Raw genomic sequence first — 25,122 nt, 5'->3', positions numbered from 1 at the left:
TTTTTAGTATAGACATGTTCTTCTAACATAACATCATAATCATCATCATCATCATGATAGGAATTTTGCAAACTAGGATAATTTTCAATCCTAAGGTCGGAGCTATTACAAGAATAAAACTCTAATTCATGGGGATGACTCATATCATGTGGTGTTGTTCCTGTTTCCCTAACGGATTCCCATTGATGGGTTTTTTCTGCAATCTCGGCTAAAAAATTCCATGCATCATCCACAGATTTATCAATAAATTCACCATTACACATAGATTCAACCATGGTTCGAGATTTAAAGTCTAGTCCCTCATAGAGGATGACGACAAGTCTCCACTTCTCAATTCCATGGTGCGGACATTCACTCAACAAATCATTAAAACGTTCAAAATAGTGAAAAACAGTTTCCTCATCCAATTGGACAAAACAATTGATATTTTGACGAATAGCGATGGTCCTATGGTGTGGAAAAAATTTTTGGAAAAATTGATTAGTGAGTTGTTCCCAAGTGGTGATTGATTGTGGTCTCAAACCGTAAAACCATGTTTTGGCCCTTTCTTTTAAAGAAAATGTAAACAAACGCAATTTCAGAGAGTCCTCGGACAAATGATCAGGTTGCATAGTCCGACAAATTTGTTCAAACTCTCTCACATGAGTATAGGGGTTTTCAGAATCGAACCCTCGAAATATAGGAAGTATTTGTATCATGGTTGCATTTATTTTAAAAGGGTTATTGGTTTGAGGTAAGACAATACATGATAATGGAATTTGTATTGATGGATACATGTATTCATGGAGAGCACGAGGTTGGTCCATTTTGAAATGACACAAAGCCCACTATTTGGTTTTAAATGGGAAAATTTTAAAAATTTGGTTTATGGGAAAATTTTGGTTTTGATGGGCTAGAAAAGTTTGGTTTAAAATGGGAGCAAAAGAAAATTTTAAATATTTTTTTTTTTTTTTTTTTTTTTTTTTATTTTAAATAATAAAAAGAAGAAAATAGAATTTGGTTTTTGAAATGGGAGCAAGCCCACTGTGCAAGCCTCTAATGAAATGGAAGGAAGGCTGCGGCCTACGAAAATCCAAGTTTTAATTTTGAAAGTTTAATTTGGCCCAGTTGGTTAAGGCCCGACGTTTGTTTTAAAACTTTGGTTTCGAGGTCCACTTACAAGTCCATAATCAGTTATAAGCTCAGCTGGGTTTAAACCCAGAATCCAAAATACAAGTCCAATGGAAGAATTTAAACAAGCCCACACAATACAAACCCACAAATTAAACAACAAGCCCACAAATAAATTATTACAAACCCAAATAGAAAAATAAAAAGCCCAAAAATTGGGTTAATTATTACAAGCCCACAATTAAAAAATTGGAAGCCCACAGGTTGGGTTCTCTCAAATGGAATGGGTTTAGGCTTACCTTTTTAGCACAGCCCAGCTGCTCTGATATTGTTGCAAAAACCCAGTTGGGTTTTGGTTCTTTTCCTTGGTGGCGTCCCAGCAGAGGAAAAACAGGTTCAGAATCAGCAAGTCCAACAGCAAATGAAATGAAGCAGATGCAGATGCAAATGCTATGAAATGAAATACAAAATAGCTAATAAAACACAGATAAAACACAGCACCAATCCCCGGCAGCGGCGTCAAAAACTTGGCAGGCCTCAAAGATATTATATTTAAATGCAAAATGTTCCCCGGCAGCGGCGCCAAAAACTTGGCAGGCCAGGAAAAGGGTATAGAAATGATGCGTGATGAAACGGGGCCTACAGTAATACCGCAAGTGCACGGTCGTCGGTTGTAGCTCGTGCAAGTACGGGTCGATCCACAGAGATCGGGTGTGTTTTGGAATGTTTCTAGCTAATTGGGTTCCTAAGTTTGCTTTGGGCTTAGAAGCCCTTTGGAAGTGTTGGGCTTAATGTACTATTGGGTTTGTTCACAATAAAAGGAACTGAGCTTGGGCTTTGACAGCTGGGCTTTGTTTCAGTGAACTGATTTGAGCTTTGGGCTCAACAGTTCAACTGTAAATTGGGCTCTTGAGTTAATCAACTGAACTTGGCTTGGCAGGAGAAGAAGTGGCAGCAGCAGCAACTTGGCAGAGCAGCAGGCACCAGCAGCAGCACAACAGCACAAGGCCAAGAAGAAGGAAAAACAGTGCAGCAGTGCAGTACTGCAGGTGAAGCAACAGCAGCAGTGCTGGAGAAAGAGATGGCAGCAGCACAAGTGCAGCACAAGTAGTAGCTGCAACAGAATGCACAAGCAATGGAAAGGAAAGCAAAACAGGAGAGTTGCAGGGCAGGAGGAGAAGCAAATAACATAAGGCAGCAGTGCAATGCAGCAAGGCAAGTTCACAACAGCAGTGACAGAATGCACAAGGAATGGCAAGAAAACAGCAAACACAAGCAATACAGGGCAAAAACAATGGAAAAACTAAACAGCAACAAAACAGAATGGATTGAACCAAAGAGAAAATGACACAAAGGCAATTAGCCTAAGGCAGGGGAGATGGTTAAGCTAACATGGAGCTAAACTAAGGCACTCTTTTAGAGTGGGAAGAGAACTAGCTTGCTCATTGTCACTAGTGAGCACTAGTTTCTCCCCACTACTCAATTAACACTATGCAGCAAAGGTTTAGTCTAACACTCCATTATTTCACAGTTATCACAAACTTGACACTAAGCTAAACATGACATTAACAGTGACAAAACAGTGAGTCTATCATATAAACAAGAACAACACAACTGTGAACAGAGCACATGTAACAGGCAATGATTTAAAACATGGAACAATGAACATCAAACAAAGCAACAAATTGAACTAAAAACATTAAGCATAACAAGTGAACTGAAATTGAGCTTGTAAATTAAAACATGAACATTTAACAATTTAACAGGACATGAGAGTCCTGGATGTTGGCTACTCCAAGCATGAGTTCTAACATATACCCATATCATCTATTTATACAAACAATCAAAAACCCCAAAACAGTGAAATTAGGGTTTGGTGAAAATTGAAATTAGGTGTTACCTAATCACTGATAGCACTCAATAGCTTCGACCCAATCTTCCTTGTCATCTTCTCTTGCTTCCCATACCTCCAATTGATCTATATCATCAACTAATTTCACCAACTCACTCTTAGGGTTCAGTGGTGAGAGAATGGGCGAAATTAGTTGTTTGATAGAGATTAGAACGTGATATAGGTGATGGGTCGAGTGTGTATGATGATTTGAGAAGAGATGGTGGTGTTTGGTGGCGTCAGGGAGTGGTGGTGATGATGGTGGTGCGGCAGGGAAGGAGGTGGTTCTGCAGAGAGGTAAGGTGGAGAAGAAAGTGGCTCGACTGGTTGGGAGAGAAGGGTGTTTGGTTAGGTGGATGGGTTCGGGTGATAGGGTGTGAGGCGGCTTCATCGAGTCTTGATGTTCTGTGACTCTGAGCTGCGAGATGCGAAGATGGTAGGTAGATCGGACGGTGATGCGGAGGCAAGCGATGAGCGACCGTTGGATTATATGATACAACAAAATGAACGGTACTTGATGGAGTTAGGTACTGTGGTGTAAGGCGGAGATATCAAACTTCGATGCACAGCAAGGGAGCGACCGTTGGATTCAACTACCATCTAATCTGAAGGCTTGGAATTTCAGCGCTGTGGTGCTCGGCATAGACTTCAGATTTTGATGCTCTATGAAGGAGCGACCATCGGATGCTTCTGAGAGCTGATCTGACGGCTGAGAATGGAGGCGCTTTTGTGTGTAGAAAATGAGGTTGTGCGCACCATTCTTCGCGGTTTCCTTGCGTAATTTCTCCCGGCTTTTCACTACTTTTCTGCTCTTTTCGCTCCACGACTCATCCGAACTTTATTTACTACCTAAAAATGCAAAATTAATTAATAAAAATATTTATTCTTGAAAACAATGAAAATACAGAATATGGGATAAAATGTAGAATTCATGCACAAAAGATGAGTTAAATTGCCAACAAAAGGGGATAAATATATACAATATTTGGCACTCATCACAATCAAAGCAAGCCTTTGTTCTAATTTTTTTTGAGCAACCGATTGAGACTTCGATTGGGCATTTGGTTTCTTTAATGGAGGCATGGTTATGATTCGGGTAGGTTAATCGACGAAGAAATTTTTGAATCGACGATTAATCGTCGATGAAGAAGATGAAGAAAAAAAATCGAAAACCCTAACCCAAAAATAGAAAATAAAAAATAAAAAAATCGAAGTTGAAGATGAAGAAAATAAAAATCGGCACAAAATAGAAATGGGGGATATATGAATTTGGTTTTTAGATTTAAAGTTTTAGGGGAAAGGGTAGTATCATCTTTTCATAAATTTTTTTTAATTAACCAAAGGGTATTTTCGTATTTTCATACCCAAAAATCACCTCTTAGCAGACACTATGGGTTGGGGGAAGTAATTTATATCCCCCAATTAGTCTCAATATCCCCCAATCGCGCGTTCTTAAAAAACTTGGCTCTCAAGTTTGAAATAAGCGAACCAAAAGCAAGTTATATTAGGTTCGACCCGCTTGTTTAGGTTGGCGAATTCAAGAGGGAAAGTTTAGGTAAGGCCCAAGTTTTTTTTTCATATCCTCGGGCCTAGGACTGTACATAGTAACGGTTATCCGGTAAAGCTGAACTGAACCAAACTGATTAGAAGAAAACCGAACCGATCCATTTACTAATGGTTGGTTTTGGTTTAAAAGATAAAATCCAATAGTAACGGTTTCGGATTTGGTTCGAAAACCAAACCGAATACCAATGGTAAAACCGACTAGCTTTTATGTAATTAATATCATCCATTAAATCTACCTTAGATTAACCATATATAACTTTATCCGCAGATCTAAACTATAAATGTTTATATTAATTTAGTTTAATTTTAATATGTAATTTTATGTGTAATATTTTGTGCAATTATATTATAATCTTCATTATTTTTTTGTATTTTCTTTTTTAACTGTCAGTTACATGAAACTGACAAAATAATGGTCAAACTGAAACCGAATGGTAAAACCGGAACCTAACGGTAAAACTAAAAACCGAAACCGTTGGTTAATGGAATAGTTTTAGTTTGGAAAATCGAAAACCGGTAGTAATGGTTTCGGTTTTGGTTTGAGCAAAAACCGAACCGAAACCGACCATGTACACCCCAAGGCCTAACTAATAACTTTTAATAAAAAGACGCAGAAATGTTAAAATACCCTTCAGTAATTTTGGGCAATTCCATTAACTCCCCGAAACGGTCACACTATCTATCTGCAGAGAAAAAAAATCTCGCTCAAAAGCTAGAAACCAATCATTCAAATCGATGGTTGAAGTTGATTAAATCCTAGTAATCGAAGATACAACAGTTTACAAGCCCTAGAAACTAATCACAATATTTCATTTGAAATCAGTTCAACAAAAATGAAGGAAACATCAAAAAAAAAAAAAAAAAAAAAAAAAAAAAAAACACGTCTTCAGAAGCCAAAAGCTGCTAAAAAAAAAGAAATCTAGGATGAAATCCTAGTTTAATTCATGGTATTCTTACATGCATTCATTAGACTCGGAAAAAAAAGATCGATTATAACTTTTGTTCTTGGTGATGATGACTAAAAGACGAAGATGGGAAATTGGAAGGAAAATCAAATCGTAGAAACAGAAAAAATTGGTGAGATGTTAAGTTTTCGATTAGAATAATCTGTTAATGTTTTTTTTTAATTTGTTTTTTTATTGATTTTAAGTTTTGCTGCAGTAATAGCCGATGATGACCAAGAAGTCAGTAATTCGAAAAACAAGAATAAATTTAAGAAACAAAAAAGTTTTTGGTGAGATTTTTATCCTATATGTATTATCCCTATTTTTTTTTTACTTTTTCACTTTAATTTTCTTCAATTTTAGCATCATTTTACATGTTGATGATGATCACCTAGAAGAGGAAAAACGAGAAATTGACGGTGACCTACAACTAAAGGAGATTAGAACTAAGGCAAAGCACGACACTGTTAAGAAGATAAAGGAAGTATATGGTATGCATTTACACTAATTCATGTGTGTGTGTGATTCATGTTTCGCATAACATATTCTGTAAAAAAACATATGTTATACGGGAAAAGATGTTGAATAACATGTTTATGCAACATTAAAAAAAATGTGCATAACCTGCAATGTAGATGCATGACAGGTTATGCTTATCAACAATCACTGCATAACCTGCCCAACTTGTTAAGAATAACCCATTTTTCCATTCTAGTTTTTCACTTTAATCTTCTTCAATTTTAACATCATTTTTACTTGCTGAAGTCCACAAACTATTATCTGTATGACTATGTTCACTTTTACTACAACTCTTATAAATAATTTTACTCAAAAAATCACTTTGTTCTTGTGGATCATTGGTTAGTCATAAATGTTATTGAGCACCGCTAGTACTTGTAAGATCAAAAGGAAACTTATCCGCTATGAACTATTGTGCATGGTTCCAAAACCCTGGACCATAATGCGTATTCTTCTATGTAATTTTAAGGCGTACTTTTCACATATTTACATGAATTCTTAATAAAAATTTCATCTAAATTGAGAAAGTGTTTACTTGGATCTCAAGCTATCTTGGTTAGCTTAAAATCAAAGCTACCTAGAGCCTTAAAAATCTTGAATAGAGAGACTCCTGCAACAAGATTTCTCAACCACTAGCACTTTGTGTCCTAGTTGCTAAGTTAGAGTCGTCCTTTATAACCAACGTTCTTTATAGAACTGTATATTAGGTTACAAATTTGAAGTCTCTACTTAGGGATTCGTGAAACCCGGTCAGACTATCTTTTACCTGATAATTCTTGAATCCGGATCTTGTTCTTATTGATGTTTGAGGTTTTCGTAATCTAGTACCAGGAAAGAGATAGAAAAAAATCACATAGATCTCTTCATCTCAGACATTGTGATTCCTTAAGATATATATCTAACTCTTCTTTGATTTGTTTGGATTTTTCTTAAGATGTAGTTAGTTATACATGCTTCTCAGCTAACTGAGTGTAAGGGTTCCAGATTCGTGAGGTTTGCTGGACTTCGTCTACTGCAAAAAAATTTGCACACCTATATTGAAATGTATCAAAAGGGAAATTAAATAGGCTTTTCTGCTAGAGGAAGATTGGTATCACAAGTTTTTACCGAGGTTGAAGCAACCTTAGGCTATAAAGGACATCAGTTAATTAAGGGAATCAAGTGCGTAGAATCTTGCGAGGTTCAAGAGACGTAAGGAACACAACAACAACTGAATTTCTTGGAGGGTTGATTCGTTCTCAACTACATTCCAGTCTGATAGTAGGCTAGTGTTTGTAGAGGTTTAATGCAATGTAGTGTTCAAAGCTGGACGAGGTCTTAGAGTTTTTCTGCATGTGCATCTTTTCTCGTTAACAAAATTTCTGCAGTTTTGTGTTTTTTCCTTTTACGCATTATATTACTTATCTTTGTAATAGGAATAACAGAAGTAGTAGGTGAATGAATCTAGATAGTTTAAGTCCTTATTATTTGAAATTAAAAACAAGACTTGTTCTTGTTGAATTCATATTTTGAGCGATAAATTGCTAGTTTCATACTTGTTATGATTAGGATCCTCATATTTCGGTTACAACTAGATTGATCTTGGATATTGTTTAAGATCGTCGAAGAACTCTTCTATACAATCAGGTATATGGATTGGTCTATACATGTTGATTTTGGAAGAGAATGAGGATATTCTTCAGGGTTTTCTGTTTTGACTTACTAGTGATTATATTAGGTTTTGTCCATACAGATCGTCGAACGAAAAAGATGGTTGTGTACTTGGTACCCTTCCTTTTCTATGTATACATCTTTGCAAGAAGTATAAAGTCTTTGAATTTATTGTATATTTTTATATTTTACAAAAGAAAACACGTTGCTAAACTTTTGATACTGGATAGGTATGACCGGACAAGCTAGTGATGCACAATGATTGCGCGTTACAGCATAGCCGACCAAGATGACACGACACTGCATAGAATGTCAAGTGCTAGAATAGCAAGACCCTACAGGGCCAGTGACGCACAAAGGTGGTACAACACTGTAAGAATATTAGGCCAAGTAATGAAGCTTATTGGTCGACACAATGAGGCTTCATTGAGGAAAAGGAAAGGAAAGGCCAAAGTGACAAGATGCAACATGCAATGTTGGCATTGAGGCATATCCATGGAATCGAGTTGGACAAAACTCAAGGATGATGCAAGAAGGTATAATAGGCCAAGAGTTGGCCTATGCATTAGTTCAAGGCTGGGCAAAGCTTGAACAGTGCAAGCAAGCTAGTAATGCAAGAGTGGCATAACTATTGGCGAAGTGAAGCATATGATGCATGAATAACCAGAATGAGCTAAGGAAGTGGCCGAGATAATTGCATCGCAACAGTTGTGCAATGTGCAGGACAAGTTCAGTAAAGCGCAACAGTTGCGCAATACAGAGGCCAAGTCAGTAAAGAGCAACAATTGTGCAATATGGCTCAAGTGACTGTTAGGAATTGGTTACTGGCTTCACAAGCATGCCAAAGGCGCAAGACAAAGTAGAATGGTTATAATGAAAGTTTATAAGTATGGAAGAGAGTTCATAACTTCTTGAGAACATGTGTTGGATGATGGCGCGAGTTTAAAGAGAAACTGGCCAAGTTGGCACAGTTAGTGGCGGTTATGGAACTGCTTTATGGGACAGATGGATGGGCGTGTGCAACGGTTGTGCACTATTTTTGCCAGTAAAGCTGCTGTATAAATAGTGCTAAGGAATGGAAAAATCAGCAGGCTTACATAGGAAGTGTGAGACTCAAATCAAGAGAGTTTTTGTAAGGCTGGGGCTTGGTTCAAGAGGAACAAATTGGTGTAACTCCCTAATTGGGAAAGTTTTATATATCTTCCATTTGATGCGATAAAATGAGTTGATTGTGTCATGTTCTAAGTGTTCTTGTTTGAATGGTTGTTGTTGGTAATGTATGACAATGTTTCAGTGCTTTATGGTAAGCATTTGAGAAGTAAAGAGAATTGAAATAATGCTAAAAGACTTCCGTTGTAAAACTAAAGAGTTGCCGAGTTAGTGCTTTATGGTAAGCATTGGTGCAAAATTATAAGGCTGAAGTGCAGGAGGGTGAAGTTTGATTCACGCTGCCGAGTTACGCTTACGCAGAAATTTGCAAGAGGCTTTTGGAGGTGTGACAATAGGCTTAGACTTGCCCCTGGTGACAGACTCAGCACATTGAACATTATCCCCCTTAATAAATATAGTATACAAACCCAAAGTATATTTACAATGAACGATTTTTTGGGGAGCATGGTTTTTTTGGGGGGATCATGGTTTTATTTTGGGTAAAAACATTAGAAGTAAATCTAGGTCACCCCTTATCTAGATATTTATATTAATACCTAAATTACCCTCTTGATTAATTTTGGGTGATGATTAGTTAGTGTTAACAATAGTTAGTGTAATAATTAGTGAGATGACTAAGTTAAGGATAATTAGTGAGATTAAAAAATCAGATGGTTTTTTTTAAAGAAGTAGAATTATTGAGAGAGTAAAGTTAGAGAAGATGAAGAAGGAAAACATGAAAAACGATGGATTTTACCAACCACAACCGGAGGAAGGGTATTTGGGTACCCAGGTAGGCTTCAAACTTAGATAATGTTGGTTGAATTGCTCCAAACTTTCAAAAAAAATGAAATTTTTTATGTAGATTTGGGCCAGTTCGGTTACCATATGTCAAGAACATGTAACCGAACACACCTGAAAGTACAGTTCGATTACGTTTTCCAAACACGCAGGTTACCGAACTCGCTCGTTAATGGAGGTTTTGGTCGTACAATGTAATGTTCGGTTACCTAGGATAAAATGGTGGGTAACCGAACTTTGAACTTAACAATTTATTTTGGTACATCTAGTGTGTTCGGTTAGTTCGCGAACTTCAACGCAACCAAGTTCCCAACCGAACTGCAGGTTAAAAGTAACCTAGTGTTAGAAGTTCGGTTGGTTCGCAAACTTCAACATATTTTGCGAATCAAGCGAACTGGGCTTATATATGCATATATTCAATTAGGCAAACGTTCGGTTACTACGAAATTTATTTCTTGGCGAATTAGGTAGAGTTCGGTTACGAAGTTTCAAAGGTAGAGTTCGGTTACAAAGAAAACTTAACATTTTTGCGAACGAACCGAACTTGTGGACTTCTCATTATTTTCGTAAACTAAAGTTCGGTGATATCCTTATTTTGCGAAGGAACCGAACTTATGGACTTTTGTTGTTCTAATACAAGGAGTTCGGTTAAAAGTATTTTTTTTGCGAATCAACCGAACTCTGAGTTCGGTTAATAAAAAATTAATTCTTGATAACCGAACTTTTCTCTGAAAAAAATCCTCCATTAAACCTCTCTGCAACTTCCATTTTCAACTCATTTTAATGATTACTTCTCATTTATTCAACCAAAAACGAATGACAAGTAATGGATTTGTGAGAATATCTTTGTTAATGTTTTAAACTAAGCTATATATATATATATATAGTGGTGGTGGTGGTAATCGGAGGTGGTGGTGGTAATCGGTGGTTGGTGGTGGTGATAATCGGAGGTGGTGGTGGTGGTAATCGGCGGTGGTGGGCGACGGTGGTGGTGGTTATCGGTGGTCGGTGGTGGTGATAATCGGAGGTGGTGGTGGTGGTAATCGGCGATTGTGGGAGGTGGTGGTGGACGAGGTGGTGGTTATATATATATATATAGGTGGTTATTGGGTTGGTTTTAAATTAAATTAGGTTAAGGGCAGGTTAGTCATTTCAATGCTTTAGGACACCCCTTATAATTATAGGGTAGGTGGCCTAATAGGACCATGGTCCCCAAGAAAAACCATGGTCCCAAATCGTTCTTTACAATTTGTTCATAATGGGCTCGCACTTCCTACCTATTTAGTGTCCACAAAAGTATGGGGGTTACAACCATAACCAGTACATATGTGTATCCGAGTAACTAAAATCCAACTAATCCAATATGAACTCCTGAAGCCAAACCAACAATTCATTCCTCTTCAATGAAAAATTGCAAACCACAAAAAGAAAAGAAAAATAAAAGCTGAGTTAGTTTCATTCAAGGGTAAACAAATTTGAAATAATTATGCAAAAACAACTAATATGTGAATACCATTTTATATTTGCCACTTGAGTCTTTGTATCGAGCAAGCAAGAAAGTTTCTTTAGGTTTTAGACCATCTCTTAGAAGCGCACGACGAAGTTTCTTATTTTGTTTGATAACAATCTCCTCAGTGGGATTTCCAGAGAAATTTGATACCACGGCAAAGCCTTCTTCAATCCTTTTCAAGGTAAGTTCTTCACTGTCGTAGGATCTTACCAGAGAAAATACACAACAAAATTAGAAGACAACGTTGTTAATAATTTTGTATACCGGTGCATTTTATGGTGGTAGGAAATATTTTTGCATAGATCGTGACTTCTTGATCCTACTTCCTACCTGCTGAAATCTTGTCCAGTGGCAGGAAATGACTTCAGGTAGATATTTTCGATTGTGCATATGTTTTCAATGCTTAATTAGTGGGGGATATCTGTTTTTAAAGTAAAACCTCTGTATAAGAATATCATAGGGACCACAAAAAAATATTCTTATATGGCGGTTATTCTTATATGGAGGTCTGTCATGAATAGACCAAAAGAAAAATTTGCATACATGCACTTGAGAAAATACGCCTATATGCATTCGAAACACAAAAATGTATTTAGGTAAATATGAATTCAACTTTGACACCGGATATTGACCAATGAGATTACATAAGTGAAAGGTGTTACCGAAAATTGACCAATGAAATTACATGAGTGAAAGATATTTGTATTATATTGTGCACAGAGAAGTAAAGAATCCATTTTTTTTTGAAGCCAAATGATTTTGTAAAATGGTTACAAGAACATCTTCATCTTAAACTTTGATGCATGACAAAACCTATAATATTTATATTATAATGTCAATTATTCTTATATGGAGGTAGGTTCCTTAAGACGGAACCGGAAAAATTTATGACTTATTCCAATATGGAGTTTATTCTTAAATATAACTAACCCAAATCGGGACCACAAACTTTTATTCTTATATGGAGTTTATTCCTATATAGTATTCTTCCGGAGAGGCTTTACTGTATCTTCTTTTAAACATTTCGAAAAATAATAGAATTACACGATATATGTTTTTTTACATAACATGTTGGTTTGATTTTAGTAACAATCTACCATTTATTAAGGGTAATCATGAGTTCCTCTGATCTCCTTAATATTTTGACTTAATTAAAGCGGACTAATAAAACAGGAAGGAGAGAGTAAAAAAATAGTATTAGTACGAAATCATGAAGTTTAATGTTAGTGAGTCAAGTCATGGTTAGTGTTTCAGTTACAGGTAATTCCTATTTAAAGTCTAATCTATCAATGAAAAAGATGCGAAAGTTTTTAGCGATGTAGTTCTAATTTTTGTTGTGTTATCAATCTCTCTCTCACCCCTCTTTGTATCATGATGGAAATCCCACAATTTCCTCCCTCGAAAATTAGTATCTTAAATATATACAAGAACACTCCCTTATTTTTATACAAAAAAAAATCATTTAATCAAAATCAATGGATGAAACTGAAACCATCTCTCTTCTTGATCAAGCACAAATTGTTCGAAATACAAATGTTGATTATTATTGGGCAACCTTGTATAAGGATATGGTCAGACTAATTGTATCTCTCTGCCTCTTCACTACCATCTTTATTCTAATTTTAGCTCTTTGCCTCTTTACTATCATCTTCAACTTGAAAGGTGCAGTTCAACCCGAATGTTATGTTGAAAAACTACACATTCTTTCTTCGACAAAGCCTCAAATGAAACCAATGTAATCAATTGTACTTTTGTATTTTTCAATCTCATATTCAAGAATAAGAATACATTGAGAAAGATTTATTGTGAAACCGTTAACATGATGTTTTATTATAGCGGTTGTGACTTAAATTTACATATTGGAAATCTTTCAATACCGAAGTTTGTAATAGAAAAGGACGTTTTTGTTCTTTACAATGATGAAATTAATACTTTTGGGCCACACGGAGGATGCTGCTGGAATTGATGTTAGAAGTGGAAGTAAGAGAAATTGATGTTATAAGTGGAAGTAAGAAAATGTTTGAAATCACTTTAGATACAATATTTAGGTCTTCCACTTGGTATTCAGGCAACCCAAGGGTAAAAGTACATCGGATGAGATTACAATCTAATGTGATGGTCAATGAACAAGGGACGTTTTCAAAAGAAAAGGTATGATTATCCAACCTACTCGGTAGTGGTCTATCCAATAGTATACTCAGCAGTGAGGACGAATATTTCAAACTTGATTTTTTTTTATTATTCTGATATGTATATTTTATCTTTTATTTCAAGATATGTTGTTGCATTCCATATTGATCTCAGCTAGTTGGAAACCTCAATATCATGTGTTTTTAATGATTCTATGTGTTTATTGTATTTTCCTCATATTTTAGGTTTAATAAATTGATAAAAAAAACTATCAATGTATTTCCTTTTTTTTTTATTAGTAATTGGTTTTGCCAACAATTTTTAAACTCAGGTAATCATCACCGGAAAATTTTACCATTGTATAACGCTGAGTCGGTGACATTGACTGAATTATTTTCAAATACATTAGTTTTCTTGATGTATATCTATCAAATAGGCATGCATTCATCTATGGACCTTTTAAGATTTAGGGAAGAAAAACTTTGCCTATAGACATACTTATGCAATCAAAGACCAAACACAAAACAAACACAAAAAAACAAACATTTCAGAGACCAAATACAAATAAATTAGACATACTTATGTAATCAAAGAAATAAACCTCAAATTTTAATGAAAAAATGGGTGAAATAAAAGAAATAAAGACATACTTATTCAGAGCTCTAAACAAGTTAAATTTCAAACCTTAGAGACCTCATCTCTCGAGACTATTCATCTCTTCTCCTTGAGACATGCTGAGTAAAAATTTGATTTGATAATCTCCTTGAAGTACTGATTGTTGTTGCAGATATAGTAGATGATGCGAGGTTAACTCTGATTCAATCATCCAGATGTATAATTTTCACTAACCATCTGAAAAATCAACAAACAAAAAAGAAAAAACAGATTGAAATGAGTAATTATTAAAACGTAAGAAAATCTCAAAATAATTTCTAAGAGTTTAAACAGAGAAAACGGACCTACGAAATTTCAAATGGATCTCCGAAGATACTTGAAAATAGAAAAGATGAAGAAGAATCAATACAAAGACCGGTATCGATTGGTGAAAATGTAGAGAGAAATTTAGGGTTTCATACCCATCCACAAAAAACCAAACCCTGTAGGTGCACAAAATGAATCTGAAACCCTATATTTACAAAATCGATAGCTTCTTTGAGACTCAAAAACATCATCAATAGCAGCTTTAGGGTTTTTGTACAGAGATCTAATCGAGCTACTAGTTTTTGCACAGAGAGGGTAAAAGAGAAAAGAGTTTTTGGTGAGTTAGGGTTTTCTTCCGAGGGAAAGAGTCGGAGAAGATAAGAGGGGATTTGAGAAACAAAAGCGAGTTGAGAGTGATAAGGGATAGAGAGAAACAAGGGGAAACCAAGTCAATGAAAGTTAGAAGGAAAAGTTTAATGGCATAGGTTTGTTCATCAAAAAACATGGACGATTGACATTGGGTTTGAAGTTCTCATACAGATTGACGGGAGTGTGTGAGAAGCATGTGTGTTCTTTGGAGAATTATGTGTTTTTAGAGAAAATCACCAACCGTCAAACCGAAAAAAGCCGCTTTCGTTATATAAGTTGACATATCCGAAAATAGCCTGAAACAATGATCTATGTCATTGATGTTATTTGGGAATATCTTGAATTGATTTAGAGAGAAATATAGAACTATTTTAAACTCATGTTTCAAGCGACAAATTTTCATAATTAAGTCTAAGAAGCAAATAAACATAACAAACAAGGATTCAGTTTTAAATCAGATGCACAAAATATCAAACAGGGCAATATCAACTTCTTGTTGAAAGGCAATATCAACATATTGTTGAAAGGCAAGTTTTTTGATCTAATGAAAAAATCGATTTCATAAAGCCTTAACAACCACAACCCAGTTCAAAAATCAATCAAAACTACTTGAATCTACATACTTTTCCCCTAATTTTTAACCTAACTTAATATAAGCGAACTATTGAACAAGGATAAAGAGAATAAAGAATCATTTACCTAATCTAAGATGAAGAGAATGCAACGAGTTATATCATCACCATAATCAACTGTTAACCCCCATCTTCATCATCTCTGGTTGCACGAAATCGACCTGAAAACAAGTGGTGATATTGATCCAGTTTAAATCATCATATTTCTAGTGGCATTGAAAGAGATCTGAATCGATCGAGATGAAGACTGGTTCTTACGAAGGAGATTTTTTTTTCTGAAGCATGAAGGAGTGTTAATGGCGGATAAGAAGAGAAGAATGGTGTTCGTGAAATGTGCAAATGAAAAATAGGGAGAAGTGATATTTTTTTGACCAAGTCTTCGGTATTTTGTGAGCAAGTCTTTGGTACTATGTGCATGGGTGGTGGTCCAGGTGGACTATTAGAAAAATAATATGATGTTTTATTAATTTTTAGATAAAGAAAACATTTTTTTTTAATTTTTAGAAATTTAAAAGAACTGTTATTTGTGTATTTGTTGTTATGATTGTGATAAAAGAATCATAATAGTTGTAAAATTTGGGTTTGTTTCTGGTGTTGAAGAAAATTGGGTGGAAATACTAATTAGATGCTAATGGTTGTTCTCAATTTCTTTTGCCAACAAATATTATTGTTACTTTATAAAATTCCAAATCACTATCACAATTTATGAAAATTCCAACAGTTATACTTGTTACAAGACCTGTCACAGGTGTATATGTGAATGAACAAAAATCTGTGACAATCCACATTGTGATTAAATCCTGGTTTTGGTGTTATTTGAGATTAAAAGAAATACTTTCTTGTTGAATTCATATCTTGAAAGATAGAGATCGCAAGTTTCATACTTGTTAGGGTTAGGATCCTCATAATTCGGGTACGACTAGATTGATCTTGGATATTGATTGTTGAGATCGTCCAAGAACTCTTCTACACAATCAGATACACACACCTTTGGTCTATACATATTGATTGTGGAAGAGAATGAGTAAAACTCTACATACAATCTTCTTCAGGGGGCTTGTTTTGACCTGCTAGTGAATGTATTAGGATTTGTCCAGCTCGCCGAACGAAAAACCTGATGGTGTACTTGGTACCCTCTGATTTTCTATATGTACATCTAAAATGTGTAAATTGCAAGAAATACGAAGTTTTTGAGTTTATTTTCTACATTGATATTTTACAAAAAAAAAAAGAAAAAGAAAAGAAAAAAAACTGCTAAACTTTTGATATTGGATAGGCTTAGACCTGCCCCTAGTAACAGACTCAGTCCACTGAAAATTATCCTCCTTAATAAGTATAGTGTACAAACCCTAATTATATTTACAACTTGTTCATACTGGGCTGACACTTCCAACATATCTAGTGTTCACAAAAGAATTGCAGTTACAACCATAAACATCACATATGGGTAGCCGAGTGACTAAAATCTTACTAATCCAATCTGAATTCCTCAAGCGAAATCAACACTTCATTCCTCTTCAGAGAAAACAACAAAAGAAAAGAAAAATAAAGAGAGTTAGTTTCGTTCAAGTGTAAACAAATTTGGAATAATTATGCAAAAACAACTACTATGTGAATACCATTTTATATTTTCCACTTGAGTCTTTGTATCGAGCAAGCAAGAAAGTTTCTTTAGGTTTTAGACCATCTCTTAGAAACGCACGACGAAGTTTCTTATTTTGTTTGATAACAATCTCCTCAATGGGATTTCCAGAGAAATTTGATACCACGGCAAAGCCTTCTTCAATCCTTTTCAAGGTAAGTTCTTCACTGTCGTAGGATCTTACCAGAGAAAAGACACAACAAAATTAGAAGACAACGTTGTTATTAATTTTGTATACCGGTGCATTTTATGGTGGTAGGAAATATTTTTGCATAGATCGTGACTTCTTGATCCTACTTCCTACCTGCTGAAATCTTTTCCAGTGGCAGGAAATGACTTCAGGTAGATATTTTCGATTGTGCATATGTTTTCAATGCTTAATTAGTGGGGGATATCTGTTTTTACAGTAAAACCTCTGTATAAGAATATCATAGGGACCACAAAAAAAATATTCTTATATGGGGGTTATTCTTATATGGAGGTCTGTCATGAATAGACCAAAAGAAAAATTTGCATACATGCACTTGAGAAAATACGCCTATATGCATTCGAAACACAAAAATGTATTTAGGTAAATATGAATTCAACTTTGACACCGGATATTGACCAATGAGATTACATAAGTGAAAGGTGTTACCGAAAATTGACCAATGAAATTACATGAGTGAAAGATATTTGTATTATATTATGCACAGAGAAGTAAAGAATCCATTTTTTTTTGAAGCCAAATGATTTTGTAAAATGGTTACAAGAACATCTTCATCTTAAACTTTGATGCATGACAAAACCTATAATATTTATATTATAATGTCAATTATTCTTATATGGAGGTAGGTTCCTTAAGACGGAACCGGAAAAATTTATGACTTATTCCAATATGGAGTTTATTCTTAAATATAACTAACCCAAATCGGGACCACAAACTTTTATTCTTATATGGAGTTTATTCCTATATAGAGTATTCTTCCGGAGAGGCTTTACTGTATCTTCTTTTAAACATTTCGAAAAATAATAGAATTACACGATATATGTTTTTTTACATAACATGTTGGTTTGATTTTAGTAACAATCTACCATTTATTAAGGGTAATCATGAGTTCCTCTGATCTCCTTAATATTTTGACTTAATTAAAGCGGACTAATAAAACAGGAAGGAGAGAGTAAAAAAAATAGTATTAGTACGAAATCATGAAAGTTTAATGTTAGTGAGTCAAGTCATGGTTAGTGTTTCAGTTACAGGTAATTCCTATTTAAAGTCTAATCTATCAATGAAAAAGATGCGAAAGTTTTTAGCGATGTAGTTCTAATTTTTGTTGTGTTATCAATCTCTCTCTCTCACCCCTCTTTGTATCATGATGGAAATCCCACAATTTCCTCCCTCGAAAATTAGTATCTTAAATATATATACAAGAACACTCCCTTATTTTTATACAAAAAAAAATCATTTAATCAAAATCAATGGATGAAACTGAAACCATCTCTCTTCTTGATCAAGCACAAATTGTTCGAAATACAAATGTTGATTATTATTGGGCAACCTTGTATAAGGATATGGTCAGACTAATTGTATCTCTCTGCCTCTTCACTACCATCTTTATTCTAATTTTAGCTCTTTGCCTCTTTACTATCATCTTCAACTTGAAAGGTGCAGTTCAACCCGAATGTTATGTTGAAAAACTACACATTCTTTCTTCGACAAAGCCTCAAATGAAACCAATGTAATCAATTGTACTTTTGTATTTTTCAATCTCATATTCAAGAATAAGAATACATTGAGAAAGATTTATTGTGAAACCGTTAACATGATGTTTTATTATAGCGGTTGTGACTTAAATTTACATATTGGAAATCTTTCAATACCGAAGTTTGTAATAGAAAAGGACGTTTTTGTTCTTTACAATGATGAAATTAATACTTTTGGGCCACACTAGGAGGATGCTGCTGGAATTGATGTTAGAAGTGGAAGTAAGAGAAATTGATGTTATAAGTGGAAGTAAGAAAATGTTTGAAATCACTTTAGATACAATATTTAGGTCTTCCACTTGGTATTCAGGCAACCCAAGGGTAAAAGTACATCGGATGAGATTACAATCTAATGTGATGGTCAATGAACAAGGGACGTTTTCAAAAGAAAAGGTATGATTATCCAACCTACTCGGTAGTGGTCTATCCAATAGTATACTCAGCAGTGAGGACGAATATTTCAAACTTGATATTTTTTTTATTATTATTCTGATATGTATATTTTATCTTTTATTTCAAGATATGTTGTTGCATTCCATATTGATCTCAGCTAGTTGGAAACCTCAATATCATGTGTTTTTAATGATTCTATGTGTTTATTGTATTTTCCTCATATTTTAGGTTTAATAAATTGATAAAAAAAACTATCAATGTATTTCCTTTCTTTTTTTTATTAGTAATTGGTTTTGCCAACAATTTTTAAACTCAGGTAATCATCACCGGAAAATTTTACCATTGTATAACGCTGAGTCGGTGACATTGACTGAATATATTTTCAAATACATTAGTTTTCTTGATGTATATCTATCAAATAGGCATGCATTCATCTATGGACCTTTTAAGATTTAGGGAAGAAAAACTTTGCCTATAGACATACTTATGCAATCAAAGACCAAACACAAAACAAACACAAAAAAACAAACATTTCAGAGACCAAATACAAATAAATTAGACATACTTATGTAATCAAAGAAATAAACCTCAAATTTTAATGAAAAAATGGGTGAAATAAAAGAAATAAAGACATACTTATTCAGAGCTCTAAACAAGTTAAATTTCAAACCTTAGAGACCTCATCTCTCGAGACTATTCATCTCTTCTCCTTGAGACATGCTGAGTAAAAATTTGATTTGATAATCTCCTTGAAGTACTGATTGTTGTTGCAGATATAGTAGAAGATGCGAGGTTAACTCTGATTCAATCATCCAGATGTATAATTTTCACTAACCATCTGAAAAATCAACAAACAAAAAAGAAAAAACAGATTGAAATGAGTAATTATTAAAACGTAAGAAAATCTCAAAATAATTTCTAAGAGTTTAAACAGAGAAAACGGACCTACGAAATTTCAAATGGATCTCCGAAGATACTTGAAAATAGAAAAGATGAAGAAGAATCAATACAAAGACCGGTATCGATTGGTGAAAATGTAGAGAGAAATTTAGGGTTTCATACCCATCCACAAAAAACCAAACCCTGTAGGTGCACAAAATGAATCTGAAACCCTATATTTACAAAATCGATAACTTCTTTGAGACTCAAAAACATCATCAATAGCAGCTTTAGGGTTTTTGTACAGAGATCTAATCGAGCTACTAGTTTTTGCACAGAGAGGGTAAAAGAGAAAAGAGTTTTTGGTGAGTTAGGGTTTTCTTCCGAGGGAAAGAGTCGGAGAAGATAAGAGGGGATTTGAGAAACAAAAAGCGAGTTGAGAGTGATAAGGGATAGAGAGAAACAAGGGGATAACCAAGTCAATGAAAGTTAGAAGGAAAAGTTTAATGGCATAGGTTTGTTCATCAAAAAACATGGACGATTGACATTGGGTTTGAAGTTCTCATACAGATTGACGGGAGTGTGTGAGAAGCATGTGTGTTCTTTGGAGAATTATGTGTTTTTAGAGAAAATCACCAACCGTCAAACCGAAAAAAGCCGCTTTCGTTATATAAGTTGACATATCCGAAAATAGCCTGAAACAATGATCTATGTCATTGATGTTATTTGGGAATATCTTGAATTGATTTAGAGAGAAATATAGAACTATTTTAAACTCATGTTTCAAGCGACAAATTTTCATAATTAAGTCTAAGAAGCAAATAAACATAACAAACAAGGATTCAGTTTTAAATCAGATGCACAAAATATCAAACAGGGCAATATCAACTTCTTGTTGAAAGGCAATATCAAAATATTGTTGAAAGGCAAGTTTTTTGATCTAATGAAAAAATCGATTTCATAAAGCCTTAACAACCACAACCCAGTTCAAAAATCAATCAAAACTACTTGAATCTACATACTTTTCCCCTAATTTTTAACCTAACTTAATATAAGCGAACGATTGAACAAGGATAGAGAGAATAAAGAATCATTTACCTAATCTAAGATGAAGAGAATGCAACGAGTTATATCATCACCATAATCAACTGTTAACCCCCATCTTCATCATCTTTGGTTGCACGAAATCGACCTGAAAACAAGTGGTGATATTCATCCAGTTTAAATCATCATATTTCTAGTGGCATTGAAAGAGATCCGAATCGATCGAGATGAAGACTGGTTCTTACGAAGGAGATTTTTTTTTTTCTGAAGCATGAAGGAGTGTTAATGGCGGAGAAGAAGAGAAGAATGGTGTTCGTGAAATGTGCAAATGCAAAATAGGGAGAAGTGATATTTTTTTGACCAAGTCTTCGGTATTTTGTGAGCAAGTCTTTGGTACTTTGTGCAAGGGTGGTGGTCCAGGTGGACTATTAGAAAAATAATATGATGTTTTATTAATTTTTAGATAAAGAAAACATTTTTTTTTAATTTTTAGAAATTTAAAAGAACTGTTATTTGTGTATTTGTTGTTATGATTGTAATAAAAGAATCATAATAGTTGTAAAATTTGGGTTTGTTTCTGGTGTTGAAGAAAATTGGGTGGAAATACTAATTAGATGCTAATGGTTGTTCTCAATTTCTTTTGCCAACAAATATTATTGTTACTTCATAAAATTTCGAATCACTATCACAATTTATGAAAATTCCAACAGTTATACTTGTTACAAGACCTGTCACAGGTGTATATGTGAATGAACAAAAATCTGTGACAATCCACATTGTGATAAAATCCTGGTTTTGGTGTTATTTGAGATTAAAAGAAAGACTTTCTTGTTGAATTCATATCTTGAAAGATAGAGATCGCAAGTTTCATACTTGTTAGGGTTAGGATCCTCATAATCGGGTACGACTAGATTGATCTTGGATATTGATTGTTGAGATCGTCCAAGAACTCTTCTACACAATCAGATACACGCACCTTTAGTCTATACATATTGATTGTGGAAGAGAATGAGGAAAACTCTACATACAATCTTCTTCAGGGGGCTTGTTTTGACCTGCTAGTGATTGTATTAGGTTTTGTCCAGCTCGCCGAACGAAAAATCTGATGGTGTACTTGGTACCCTCTGATTTTCTATACGTACATCTAAAATGTGTAAATTGCAAGAAATACGAAGTCTTTGAGTTTATTGTCTACATTGATATTTTACAAAAAAAAAAAAAAAAAAAGAAAAGTAAAAAAAACTGCTAAACTTTTGATACTGGATAGGCTTAGACCTGCCCCTAGTAACAGACTTAGCCCACTGAAAATTATCCCCCTTAATAAGTATAGTGTACAAACCCTAATTATATTTACAACTTGTTCATATTGGGCTGGCACTTCCAACATATCTAGTGTTCACAAAAGAATTGCGGTTACAACCATAAACATTTCTTCCCTTGCTCTAATCCCATGTGTTCATACTTCGAATGGTTTGATGATGCAATTAAATCCATTGCACCTCAGTACAATGGAGGTTGTAAAGCTTGTGTTGGTGATCACAAATTTTCTGATTGTCCTTGGTCACAGACTAGATGTATCAACCCCAAATGCAACTCAACAAAGGTGGGGATTTTAAACATAGCTCAAACATCATGGAATTATGGTATTGGCTACCTAAAATGCCTAGAATGTGAAGATTTCCAATGGGTTTCTGATGCAATCTTTATGAAGAAACAAAAGCAATTAGATAATATTGAAGATCAAATTTGTGCACAACTAAAGATAAAGTGCACAATTAGAAGATAAAGCACAACCAAAACTCATGTCAGAAAAGGTTAATGTAATGTTATCATATTGGAAGTATTCCTCAATGTAATGAGCTGAATTAAGAAATAAAACCATGATTGTGTCCATACTTTTTAAACTCATAGATTCATAAATAAAAGTCTGCTAAAACTTTCAACATAAACTAACTAGTAGTATGTCTGCCATTAAAAGACATAGGTCTATAAATGCTAAAAGACATAAAAAGACATAAAATAGGAACCCTGCATTTCTATTGTCGATACTTGGAGTTAGGCTTTCTAACCCTTTTTGATGATGGTTCGGTAATGTTGATTGTTTGGCTAGAAATGTTAACAGTACCATTAAAAATCTGGTTAAAACAGGCACTAGAAGGTGTAGAAGAAGTAGATGGTACCTTCCTTTTAGATCCAACATCAACTGCAGCGGAAGAGGATGGTGCAGTTGTCTTACACTTTTTCTGGGAACCAGCTGTAGAAGAAGATGGTGTAGTAGCAGCTGTCTTGCCCTTTGAAAATGGTGGTACATCAACAGTAGCAGTCTTTGATCCTTATAAGCTTGCATACTCCCAAAAGCCATACCAGTACGTATATACCTCATAATCTGAAGTTCTTTTTAGTATTTGATAATATGGAGATTCTGAATCCGGGTTCATGGAAATTCCTAGCTGTAGAGAGTTCAAAAAATGGGAATCCCATCATAAGAGGTTCTCATTTACAAAATTACGAAGAAAACAACGACTTACGTTAATCATGTCTTATGCACTATCTGGAAAAAAGATTATACCTGTTCTATAACATCCATCAATCCCTCTATTGAAAAATATTCATTTTGCTCTATGGAGTCCCATATATCCAGCACACACACAAAAAAAAAAGTGAGAAATCAAAACACATATCGCCCATTTATATTTTATACAAAAGTCGATTTCTTGCAAACATGTAGATGGAATAAGATAAAGTCTTACAACATGACTGCAAAATTTATGGTTCTCTGGATTGATATGCATGATTGACGTTCCTGTTACAACTAGCCGAGGTTTCCAAGGTACGGTCATTAGCTTCATCATTGCGGTCATTAGCTTCATCATTCCAAGGTAAGGTCCTGTCTACCAACTAATAATGTCAATTCCATAATTGTCCGAGAAAACAAATCAGATGACTTGTTTTCTATTTAAAAGTACTATCTCCGTTTCAAAATAATACCGTAATTTTTTTTAAACCTATTATTCTATATCGGAAGGAATAATTCTTTTTTATACTGGTGGGATCAATAGCGCACATTAGATTAGAAATTGATGGGAAAAAGACACATAATTTGGAGCAAAAAAAGTCAAAATATTAGTTTGATAAATAAAGAAATTTTGAGAGCCAGCTGGCAAACCGTAACATTGTGCCGACTTTCCGATACCTGACTCCCCTGCACAGGATGATTGAAAAGTGAATAAAAGAAAGAGTATAGGTCTATAGGTACCTGTTTGATATAGTGCAACTGAATCTCTGGTTTAAAAAGATTCTTCAACATAAAAATATAAGCAAGATAGCCGTAGATGCTGTCATATTTCGTGATCGGGTCTCGAAACCTAAGATTTTCATCATACATAGTATGATCAATCCCTTGATCATCAAATACATGCGGTATATCCTCGTACAAGAAGTCAACGAGGCGGTTCATATCCACAGTCGTGTTCCTCGGCGGAGATGATTTTTGGTCAACGAACCTTCCAATCAGTTGCTCTTCCATGAATCTAAATGATGAGCTGACCCAGTTCCAGTTAATCGAAACATTTTCTTCGTAAGTATCATGATTGTTAGGATCAGTAGCGGTTCTTATGGATTCTAATCTACAAGGCCTGACAGGATGTAGTAGACTGCTGCTGCTTAGTCCTCTATATCTTCTGGAACTCGAACTAGTACTAGTGAAGCATGGATGAATTGAAGTTAGATGCAAATATTGGTTGAAAAAAGCAGCTACCATTTTCTTTCTCAAAACTAGATAGTCTAGATCATATAAATAGAGTATAATACTGCAAAACTCCTCTTGTCACGTGGTCAAAGTAGATGAAAGTGTAACAAATGACAAAAAATGATTGACAATCCAAGGGTCGAGCATGGCTAAAACCGTTTTTCGTAAGATGGTCCATGCTCATGAGAAATTGGTTATTAAACAGGCTAAAGTAGTATTGTGTTGTTTTGAGCTTGATTTTAGATCATGCTTGGCTGAAAAAGCCATATATGCAACTAGCCTCAGCTTTCACTGTTTGAGAACCATCAGGCGTGTCTGATGGTTCTCATGCTCCTTCCCATAAGGGAGAAGCTGGAGGTCGAACTCTGTAATTGCCTAAAAATGTCCAAATGAAGAATTTAGGGAGCCCTGCCAACTAGCTAATTATCCCTCCCTTGTTGCTTGCGACCCTACATGCATAAGTGTTTTTTTTTTTTAAGTG

General features: G+C 34.7%; 1 long non-coding RNA gene across 1 annotated transcript; it reads right to left on the bottom strand.

Moving 5' to 3' along the window:
- Window positions 1-22,180: 22,180 nt before the first annotated feature.
- Window positions 22,181-25,058, bottom strand: LOC113284517. Its single transcript, XR_003328201.1, has 4 exons — window positions 24,150-25,058; window positions 23,644-23,784; window positions 23,463-23,512; window positions 22,181-23,343 (listed from the first exon to the last, which is right to left on the bottom strand). It is a non-coding gene; the product is annotated as an uncharacterized LOC113284517 (long non-coding RNA).
- Window positions 25,059-25,122: the final 64 nt, after the last annotated feature.

This window comes from Papaver somniferum, chromosome 5 (genome assembly GCF_003573695.1).
Source record: "Papaver somniferum cultivar HN1 chromosome 5, ASM357369v1, whole genome shotgun sequence".
NCBI classification, from domain to species: Eukaryota; Viridiplantae; Streptophyta; class Magnoliopsida; order Ranunculales; family Papaveraceae; genus Papaver; species Papaver somniferum.
This window is presented reverse-complemented; position numbering and strand designations above follow the sequence as displayed.